Source organism: Lycorma delicatula, chromosome 1 (assembly GCF_047948215.1).
Source record: "Lycorma delicatula isolate Av1 chromosome 1, ASM4794821v1, whole genome shotgun sequence".
NCBI lineage: Eukaryota > Metazoa > Arthropoda > Insecta > Hemiptera > Fulgoridae > Lycorma > Lycorma delicatula.
This window is the reverse complement of record NC_134455.1, coordinates 320,828,044-320,839,953: the sequence shown is the minus strand read 5'-3', so window position 1 is coordinate 320,839,953 and position 11,910 is coordinate 320,828,044. Positions and strand designations below refer to the sequence as shown.

At 28.7% G+C, this 11,910-nt stretch overlaps 1 protein-coding gene across 3 annotated transcripts in view; it reads left to right on the top strand.

Annotated features, from left to right (window-relative positions):
- LOC142334185 (serine protease inhibitor-like) overlaps positions 1-11,910 on the top strand; it is a 267,470-nt gene that overhangs the window by 239,888 nt on the left and 15,672 nt on the right. The gene's annotated exons all lie outside the window — the stretch shown is intronic.

Genomic DNA, 11,910 nt, shown 5'->3' with positions numbered 1-11,910 from the left:
TTTGCATGCATACTTCTAATCACACTTATTAAATTTTGTGGAACCCCTTTTTTCATCATGATGTGCCATAATTTTCCTTTGAGTACCCTATCATAGTCTACAAAACAAAGATGTGTCTCCAAATTAAACTATACTCCTTTTGCAATGATCTGTTGAAGAGAAAAAATCGTCCATGCATGACCAGCCTCTCCGAAAACCTACCTGGTCCTTCATTAAAACTACCTCCAAAATACTTTGCAGTCTACAATTGACAATACTGCTTTATAACTTATAGCAGGTGCATAAAAACCTTATCCCTCTGTAAATCTCTACCAAATTTCTATCTCCTCTCTTAAAAAGGGATATCACTTTGGCTATTTTCCACTCTTTAGGGATATTTGAACTCATCAAACACATATTAAGTAAGTGAAAGAGGCGCAGCATAAATAATGTGCTTCCATACTTCAAGAGCTCTGAGTTAATACCATTTACTCCTACTGCCTTTTTGTTTTTTGTTGTTTTCAAAGCATTTTCCAATTCTTTCATTTCTATCAAATCAATATCAACTCTCGTTTTAGTAGGTTCTGAGTTTTATATTGTAGATCCCTTATACCACAAGTCTTTGTAATGTTCTATCCATTCTTCCTTATCTATAATATCCAGTGTCGCTTTATCTTTCTTTGAGCTATTTAGATGTTTCATAGCCAATTTTATAGCCAATTGTTTGTCTGCCATGTACATCCTTCTCCAACATAGACAAAACCTGTCCCACAATTTCTGATGAGCTCTTCTCACTATGATTTTAGCATAATTCCTTTTAATTCTATACTGTTCTTGTGTTCTGTCTGAAGGATTCTGTATCACAGCTTTATATGCCTTCCTTTTATCTCCTATTGCCTCTTGTATCTCGTCGTCCCACAACTTCACACTCTTCCTACATCTATATTTTTTTTGGTTTTCGCTGCTGTTTCATAGGCTATCTCGCTCACTGCACCCCTTAAATTTTTCCATTCTTCATCTACATCATCCATTGTTGGGATTTCTGCGAGTAGTTGTGTCAACCTTCGCTGATACATAAAACCAATACTTTTTTCCTGTAGCAAATACACTTGAAAGATCTCATCTGGCATATCTCTTCTTGCTGCTAATCTACTCCTCCACCTTGCCAATAGCTCTATCTCAAAAACAACCAGGTAATGATCACTATTAATGTCACTTCCTTTTTACACCCGTGTCACATACCTGTGGAGCTATTTTCTTATTGGCAATGAAATAATCAATTAAGGACCTATAGCCCCTTGCGCATCACATGTACTTATGCATGTCTTTTTTTTCTAAAATATGTATTAGTGATCTTCAGCTCATTGTATGTTGTAAAATCTCTTAGCTGTTTCCCATTTTCATTCAAGCAAGGCCCACCAAAACATCCTAAGACATTTGGAACTGGATCGTTATCTAATCTAGCATTCAGGTCTCCCACTATTATCAAAAAGTCTGAATGATATTTATTTACTTGAATTTGGGGGTGTTCATAGAATTCTTCTGTTTCCTTTTTTCTTCCGCTCTTCAGGTGCATATATGCCAATTACTGTCAGGTAACCTCAATCTATTTTCAAGCATACAGTGATTATCCTTTCATTAATAAAGATATAATTTTGAATATGTTTCTTCCACTTCGTATCCACAAGCACTGCAACACCACAAAAAGCTCTTTTGCCTTGCTCAACGCCACTATACATCAATGTATAACCCTCCAGATCCTTTGTGTCCTTGAGCTTCTTCTTTGTTTCTGTCACAATTGCAATGTTCACCTTGCATTCCTTCAATTGATGAACCAATTCCACTTCTTTGTTATTCAAACCTCTAACATTCCACGTCCCCAAAATAATTCTGTCCTTTAATCCAAAACCTTTACTCTTTTTTGAACCAGATTTGTGTTTATCCATAATCCTGTCCAGTTTATTTTCCTTTTGAAACTTGTGAGTAATTCTCAATTCCCTGAAGACACTACCAATGCCTTGCAGGGTAGTCCAGTGATGGGGCTGCCATCTTAAAGCCTCTGAACTTGCTCTGGGATTAAAATTTGGAGTCCCACCTCCTAGGCTCTTCCACCTTCCCTGCAGTTGGAAATTTCTTCCCAACCACCGTCGAAGTCATTGACCATTCAGTTTTTGTTTCACAGTCACTATTTTATTTTGCCAGTATCCCCTGGCTCAAATCTTATCGAACCAGTGAGCGTCCCTGATTCCCACAGGACGTGCTCGATAGAGGTAACTGCCAACTCCCTGCATGGCTCTTTTAAAACTTATAATTAAAAATATTTTTATAAAATTAAAAATTATTTTATAATATCAAAAAAAATAAATGATTGTAAGTCAAAGTTCATTCTGTACTCTTACTATTTTCTACAGTTTCTGCACCGCCTGTTACGTAAAGCACTCATACTACAAGACAACATAACTAATTTATTTAACTTACTCAATATCCTCAAATCCTTTAATAAAAAATAAACAGTTTTACACATTTGTGCAGAGGTATGTTGTACTTGACCAGGTCTTTCTTTTTAATGAGATACCCGTGGATCTTTGCTGGATTTTATTGCAATCGAATCTCCCTTGTACACCTATCCAGTGGCAGTTCTAAAATTCAGTAAATTTTCGCCACACGTTGACTTTAAAAACTCATTGGACCGCTTGACTAACGGAGTCAGATGAATAGTGGTTGAAACTGAATCGTACTATTCCTTGATACCTACGTCTTTCGGGAAGTTTTTGTCCCGTACTTCAATTGAATGGGTTTGAGAGCGCATACGATATCTCTCAATTATTTTCTTTTAAGCGGGTTAGCGAATGCGTATTTTGAAAAACAATTTAAGAGCGTGAATATATACCTCAATAAGCTCTACAATATTTTATATTTCTACCAGGCACTGATATAATTTATCTATACCTTTCAGTTCTACTGGTCCTTAAGGAAAGCGGCTATACAACTCTTTCGTTATATTTTTTTCATGTTTGTGTTCGAATATGAAATGAAATATCTTAAAAACTTAAATATATTAACAGTCAATGTGCAAATCAGAACACAAAATTCTATAGAACTCGAAAGTTATTTATTGACTCAAATGTCTGTTATATCCATTAAGGATATGATACGAGATAATTCCTTTTGAAATTAAGAACTAAATATATTATAGAAATAAGTTAGCAAGTTTGATTAAATTAACCAGAAGTAAATATTGTAGTGAATAAAAATAGACAAGAGTTTTCGGGAATCCTAAAAAGCTATGGATTCTAATTAATGGTAAATGTAGGAAGTCGGATAAACTATGTAATAACATAGATATATTTAATACCTTAGATGGTTTTAAACGATTGTGCAGAAAATTTAATAAAAAAAAGCTAAAAAAATAGAACTAACAAATAGAGAACTTGACCAATTTCCTGAACATCCAATACTTGGTGGAATCTTTAGTTTAGACTTATTTAAATTAATATTAAGAGAGTGTATAATGTATTAAAATATTTTACCAATCAGAAAAATCCGAGCTAGGATGGTATATCCGACAATGGTTTGAAAATTATAAGCTAATCTAATGGCTGAAATTTTTAATCTCTATTTTGCCGCAGGGTATTTCCCCAACCACTTTAAGCATGCCACAAACAATTCCTGTATGCTATATAAGAGAGAATATAAAAATTTATTTTGAAATTATCGACCCATACTATGTTCCTTTTCAAAATAATGAAAAAGTTGGTAAGACAAGATTTATAAATTATCTAGATGAACATTAAATGCTAAACAAAAACTAGTTTGGATTCCAAAACTGAATGACAAATTTATAAAAGATTTAAGGGTAATGTTAAGTCTGGTAATATTTCTGAATCTGGCCCAGGTCTTTGGTAGATGACCTCTACCACAAAAAATAATGATCACTATACTAAAACACATTTTATTTCCTTTGAATTTTGTGATTTGTTTTTCCTTAAATGGTTTCTGCATTATTATAGTAATCTACTACTGCTGCTTTCTCTGAAAATACATACTGTATTTATTAGCAAATAAGGCCACTCGAGGGTTAACTATGATTAATCTTGTGATTACCCTAGAAGAACAGTTGCAGCAATCCTCCCGGTCAAAGCAATATTTGTCAATATAGTTCATGATCTGATGGTGGAATCAAATTTTTATTGTGTTGTTACCTCTTTTTGGGTATGAAAATCGCTGTAAAATTCATGTTATATATAAAGAAATGATAAAAGTTAAATTATTTGATATTTATTTAAACTATTGTATTAATCAATTTTGACAAGAATAATTAAAAAACCTAATTTTTTCAAATGTATAATTTTTTTAGATTGTTTTAGTGATATAAAAATAATAATTATTAAATGTTATATCATTAAAACAATTATTGTTTGTAATAATTATCTTTTGTAATATTTTAAAACTTAGTGGTATAATTATTTATATTTACACTTTTAAAAATTAAGGTTTTTAATAATTGTGTAATATTCTTCCATTTAATTTTGCGGAGTATAATATAAATACGTTAATAAAAACATTCATTATTCGGGAAAAAATATTTGCAATTTATATTTATACAAATAAGCATGACAGAGAATCTCATCTGAAGTTATGAAAATCATTTTATTTGTAACTTGTTAAATATAAATATATAGTATCCATGGAAATAAATTTTTAATTTTTATTGTTTAATATTTTAAATAAATTTTAGCAATTATCATTCTTTTAACATTTTATAATATCCACCGGGTTGGTCTAGTGGTACCCAAATTATCTGATTTGAAATTCAAGAGTTCTAGCATTCAAGTCATACTCCTATTAAAATACAAACAGAATATTGCTGTTGGTTTTGTTTTGTTAGTAGGACACACAGTTAGGATATCCTATAGATATGATTAGATGAACATTATCCATCTAACATACAAATAACATCACGTATTTTGGGCTATTTATAATTATTTATTTCTTTGTAGAATATCAAGGTTGTCGTTACATATTAATACACTTGAAAGTATGGTGACTGAAATTGTGTTATCGAACACTAGTAGAACAAACAGTTATCGAAAAAATTACAGTGAAATTATAAAATGATATTATAATCATTACTTCGGCTCAAAAACAAAAGGTACTGTAATATAAATATAACTGTTTTCCAAAAAAAGTTTGTTACATAAAAATCAGTAAGACACTAGATCAAAAACTCTTATTAATGTAGAATTTCCTTTAAAAAAAAAAATACTTGTTAAATATATTTGACAGATAGTACACAATGTTTTAGGGTTCCATACAAGAAGCAAAAAATAAAAACATTACAAAAATCTTACCCGACTGATTTCATTAATAATATAATTAATATATGATTTTTTTTTTAGATAATTTTAATGTAAAAATCAACTAATTTATGTAATAGTTATTTATTATTATTTTTTTAATAAATTGTCAGGAAATCGGTTGTTAATATTTTTGTGTATTTCAAGAGATTTCAGAAACATCTAATCTGTATATTCTATACTGTCTTACCCACACTGATGTGATTAATTAAATTTGGAAGAAATTCCACTATTTGCTATTTTTATGCCTTTTGATATTTCTCCTTAGATTCACTGTATAAAATATTATAACATTTCTTACTTTTAACTATTTCAGCAGTCTGAAAGGAATTCCCTTCTTCAATTAACAGATATAAATGTTTAAATTGGAAAACCACTTTCTCTTTTGAATTAACTTCCTCTAATTCATTAAATCTAGCCACATTTATTTACAAATCTAATATATTACTAATTAATATATTGCTTTTTTTTTATCTGAAACACAAAAATTGACTTATAATATTTCATGTTTGTTCATATTATTTGATCCACCTTTTATTACTGGTTTCTGAATAAAATCTGGGAATAGTAAAGTGTGGGATCTCATGAAAATAAAAAATTGGAAATTAATATGGTAAGATTAACTTATCTAATTACTGTGTTATATTTCATATAATATTAAATATGAGTTGTGATATTTCATATGGGTGTGATTATATTTAGATCACTAATTATAATATAACCCATTCAAGAGGCTTTATTAATTTCTAAAGAATGGGTCCTAGATTTCACTTTGTCTGGTTTGTAATAATAATCACTCTAAATTAAAAAGAATTACATACTAAATAAACTGCTACAGATTAAAAATATTCTCTTGAAAATAATAACTAGTTTTACTTCTGGATTTTACATAGCATTTTTTCAATACTGCAACACTAAACCATGTTTTCTTTTAGAATATTATTTATGTTTATGGATTATAGAACTTTATGAGATCAAAACATAGACAGTAGATAGCCAAATGGAGGATTTTGAAATGTAGCATTATAAACATTATAAGAAAATTTCAAAACTGGTTAGGTTGAGAGAATGTAAAGTGAGAAGGGTTGAAGATAAATAAAAAAAGATACAAATTTGTGTGCCACAATCTTGTAATAAGTGAACAAAGTGGTGGGCTGTATAATAAAATAACCATTGTTAATGAATATATAGTGAATGTAAGGGGTGTGCTGAGGCTAAGAGAATGGATAAAATAAATATTATGGGTAAAAAGGGAATAAAAAGTTTTACTTTATCCCTTCTACAGTTTGGGTTATTACTGTTTTTACTTCAAAACTGTACATTTTTAATATTTCTTCTGCAACAAAATTCTGATCTACTAGCCAACAATTTAGCCTCTTGTCTTGCTCTGTAAAATCCATTTACACGGTTTTTATTAACTTAATTATTACCAGAAAAAACAAGTTCAATATCAATATTATTGCTTACAACCATAGACATATGTAATTTGTTGATAAGCAGAGTTGAAATTTTCTGAAAATCCTCTCATCTTTACACTTATTTCCACTTTTCTTCTTCTGAAAAATATGGGCTTTAAAACTTTACATCTCCTCATTGGTTAGAATGACTATTTTAGGGTTAATTCTGAGTATAGGTCAATATTTTCAGCTCTTAAATTTTCATAAACTGTTGAAGATTATTCTGTTTTAGGAATCATAATTATTTTGGCTTTTTATTTCAACTAATCATAAAATAAAACAGTTTTTGACACATTCAAGCATTGTTATCCTTGGTATTTTTTAAGTTAATTTTAACATACTTTCTGTGACACCAGCTGTTAAAAAATGAGAACTTTGAAAAATGTTTAAATTAACTTATCACGTAGGTTGCAATATTTATTTCACATTATGAAAAAGTTTGCATTATTACAATCACCATGATTATGATATTTAATGAAATCAATATACATAATATCATATTATGTAATATACAGGTGGTTGTTAACCTTATTATTTTGGTGATTTATTTCTATGATGTAAATGGTTGTGTTTATATTGTTACAGAGGGCTTTTATGCATACATTGAATTTTGTTTGAAATGTCATCCTGCTTGTCCTACGTAGAAAAAGCGCATTCTTCACTTGCCTTTTCAATTTTTGTCATGTTACTACATTAGACATCCCATCTATATTATAATATTCAAAAATTAAATTTGTGTTATTGCACTGCACTTTTGTGATTGATTACTTGTGTATTTCTTCTTTACTTTACTCATCTCTTGTGTATATTTATAATGTATTTATTTCATCATATGTAATTTAATAGGCATATTTTTAATTCGTTTTTTTACTAATTACATAAAAAATTGTTTATAACATTTTTTTTGTTTTCTTTATAAAACATAAGAACATTGACGGTTTTATTTTAGCATAAAATTAATAGGTAGTAATATTTCAATCTAGTTTTAGTGAGTTTTATTGTTGATCTAGAATAAAACGTCATTTATAAAAGACATGAAAATGTAGGAGCTGTTCTTTTTGAATTTTCTAAAAAGATACTAGATGATCATGAAATTCACAGGTTCTCTCTAGATTTAGATTTTGTAGAATATAATTTACCTCATATGGCACCTCCAGTAACTGAGCATTTAGTTCATCATCATTTTTATATCGTAATTTAACATCTGAAATGTACATCATATCTATTTTATTATTTCCATCAAATCCATGAAAGTTTTTTTTAGATGTTCTGGCAAAAGGATGAATCCACTGAGCTTTGAAGTGAATTGTATTTACTAATACAGATACTGTATTTTCAGTAATAGATCCTAAAACATAAATTTTCAATTTATAAATACAGTTCAATAATTCTGTTATAAGAACTACAAAGATTATAAAAAAATTAAGTTAAAATTCTTAACATTTCTTCCATGATATCTCAGAAAACAATAGAAATAATTTGAAAATATTTTGAGTGCATAGTAAATATTTCCTGAGAAAAGAAAGTAATCTTTTTTTTTAATGCTGATAACTTTTAATTTTTGAACTTGTATCCGATGTTCTACTTTTCTGTTAATGACAAAATTTTAACTATACAGGATATAAATTTGAAACTTTATGCTAGTTTAGAGGAAAGTTTCTCCCATTGTTGTAAAAGACATCTGCAATTTGATGGTACTAGTATTGTAGTCAGTCCCTCGGTTCTGTCTACAACCACTTTCTCAATGACCTGTTAACTGGCCACAGATAAACCTACAACTAAAACTGGTGGTCATCAGTTGTGATTATATTTTTCATTGATATAGTTCCATAGGTAATGAAAAGCTAATGTATAACACGTAATACATTTTTTCTGTATCAATGCAGTTATTTCATTGTTTATCTTACTGGTTTTAGTTTCCTAATATTTCTATTATTGTTTCTCTTGTAGAATGTCAAGATCAAATTGACATCATACTTCAGAAAATTACTTGATAAAATGGCTTCTCACTTCAATTAATCAGTCTCCAATTATGAACTCAATTTTTTTTTGTTTTTAATTAAAATATTTTATCAGTTACATCTGTCTGAAGATCATTTCTTTATTATTATATTCAGCAATTCAATATATCACTTGTTTCATTGCAAGATCATGTTCCTAAATGCAACCCTCTGGAACCATAATATTTTTGCTTGACACTGATGATGTTAAATGCATTGGTAAGTGTATTTTTAAGTAGAATAAGATCTTGCTAGAATGAACGATACAAAAATAACCCCAAACTACAAATCTTTTGGGGCACTACATAACAATGTAATGAGACTTGTACATTATTTACAGGTTTGATAAACCAGGTATGCATACATGAGTTCACTTTTACTAAAACTGTTTCATTTTTTTGTCTAACCCCTAATTATTGATGTGAAAATATTGTTCACATCTACTGAGAGAGATCTCTAGATTTAAAGTTACGTAAAGCTATCTACGACATTTATTTTGGTAGATTTGAAAATCATTGTGCAAACAAGTAAATCAGTTAAAACAAAAATGTTAGAACAAGGTTATGTTGAATATTCTGCTCAGAATAATTTTGTCTCAGATTATCAATTTTTAGTTTGTCTAAATGCAAATATTTTAAAATTAGATTGAACACTAAAATCTATCATTTATATCTATTTGTAAAAACTAATAATTTCAATTTATTACAAGCCAGTTTAACAAGCAGTTTTTATTGTAAAAGAATTTTGTTAAATCATCATTATTACACACTGCCGGTAAATTTTCCATTCATTGCCAATAAGAGTCATAACAGTCATTACCAAAAGGGTAATCCTTGAACTTTGGACCTCAAGATTTTGGTAAAAATTGGGATAAAAGATTATTAAAAAACTGTGTTCAAAGGTGAACAAAATAAAAAACTAATATGTGTGTGTTTGTAATGATATTAACATGTCCCACCCAAAGTAAATGTTCATTAAATGTCATATGTAAATATTTGTTAAGATGCTGCAAACTGTTTCATTTCAGGATACACAGAAAATTTGTGTTGGTGTTAAGGCAAAACTTATTTAATTTTACCTCTCTTTTTGTCAGGTTAAATGTTAGAGATTTTGTTTCACTCTGGTTTAAAGCTATACTACTATTTTTGAGCCAAAGATCAATTTTCTGAAAAATTAAAATTCTTATCAAAATTTAAATCTGGCTAATTTAATCTGGCTTTAAATTTAATAATTCATGGCTGAAATTTGATAAAATGTCTACCCATGATAATGCATGAAAAATTAAAGAATATCATTGGCAAAGCAGATCAGTTTACTACGTTTAATTGTCTTAAGCATATTGGGAAGATTTTTTACATACAACACAAAGAATACACCTGAGAGTGGCCCAGGGACAACTGAGAGGCCACCATCCCTAGGCTATTTTCTAGATTTTTGGACCTCACAACTTAACTTTGACCAGTAAGGTAATTCCAGAAAAGACTTATGTTTATTTCCCTTAATTTCAATAATAAATAACAATTTATGTAATTGTTATTTATTATTATTTTTTTAATAAATTGTCAGGAAATCGGTTGTTAATATTTTTGTGTATTTCAAGAGATTTCAGAAACATCTAATCTGTCATCAAAGCTTAGAGGGTTTGACGAAAATAATTGAGTGCAATAATTACTTTTTTGATTTAAAGATATTTCAAAAATTATGTCCAAATTACCTGGGTTTTGGAAAGTGAATTACTATTTAATAAGATTTATAAAAGTTAGCATTACAAAAGATAACATGTAATCTTTTTTAACTCATATTAAATGAAACTAAAGGAATATAAATATATAGTTTCCATAGAAATAAATTTGTATTGTTGTTTGTAATTTTAAATAAATTTAACCAATTATCAATTTTTAATATTCTAGAATATCCACATGGTTGGTATAGTGGTGAAAGTGTCTTCCCAAATCAGCTGATTTACAAGTCGACAGATAAGAGGAGTTTCTTTTTAATGGATTTTAATCCATGATTGTGGATTTGAGTGGGTTTTGGTGGTTGGGATTCAATTAAGCGCACTTAATATCATCCTCTTTCATCGACATAAGCAATACTTCAATGGACTGCTGATGGCAGAACAGGTAAAAGTGAGAACAAAACATTCTAGAATATAGTCTAATTGTCTATCAAGATATCAATTAAAACTATGATTTATAATTTCCATGCAGTTAAAAAAGAATTCATATATTTTTTATGTAAAAGGTTTCCTTTGAATTTTGTGATTTGTTTTTCCTTAAATGGTTTCTGCATTATTATAGTAATCTACTACTGCTGCTTTCTCTGAAAATACATACTGTATTTATTAGCAAATAAGACCACTCGAGGGTTAACTATGATTAATCTTGTGATTACCCTAGAACAGTTGCAGCATGCCTCCCGGTCAAAGCAATATTTGCCAATATAGTTCATGATCTGATGGTGGAATCAAATTTTTATTGTGTTGTTACCTCTTTTTGGGTATGAAAATCGCTGTAAAGTTCATGTTATATATATAGAAATGATAAAAGATAAATTATTTGATATTTATTAAAACTATTGTATTAATCAATTTTGACAAGAATAATTAAAAAACCTAGTTTTTCAAATGTATAATTTTTTATATTGTTTTAGTGATATAAAAATAATAATTATTAAATGTTATATCATTAAAACAATTATTGTTTGTAATAATTATCTTTTGTAATATTTTAAAATTAGTGGTATAATTATTTATATTTACACTTTTAAAAATTAAGGTTTTTAATAATTGTGTAATATTCTTCCATTTAATTTTGCGGAGTTATAATATGAATACGTTAATAAAAACATTCATTATTCGGGAAAAAATATTTGCAATTTATATTTATACAAATAAGCATGACAGAGAATCAGCAAAAAATGCTAGCCTAAGAAAAATACTTTAAGACCAACTCAAGTTTACATTCAAACCTGTAATTTGTTGCATCTGTCAGTATTTCTTTTGGTTATTAGCCTTTGATTTCTCTGAGATTAATGATGCCCATTACACAGATCGTGTAGTGAAAACCCTTAGCCTGTTACTTAAGGGCAAACTACCATCTGAATTTCAACAAGCAG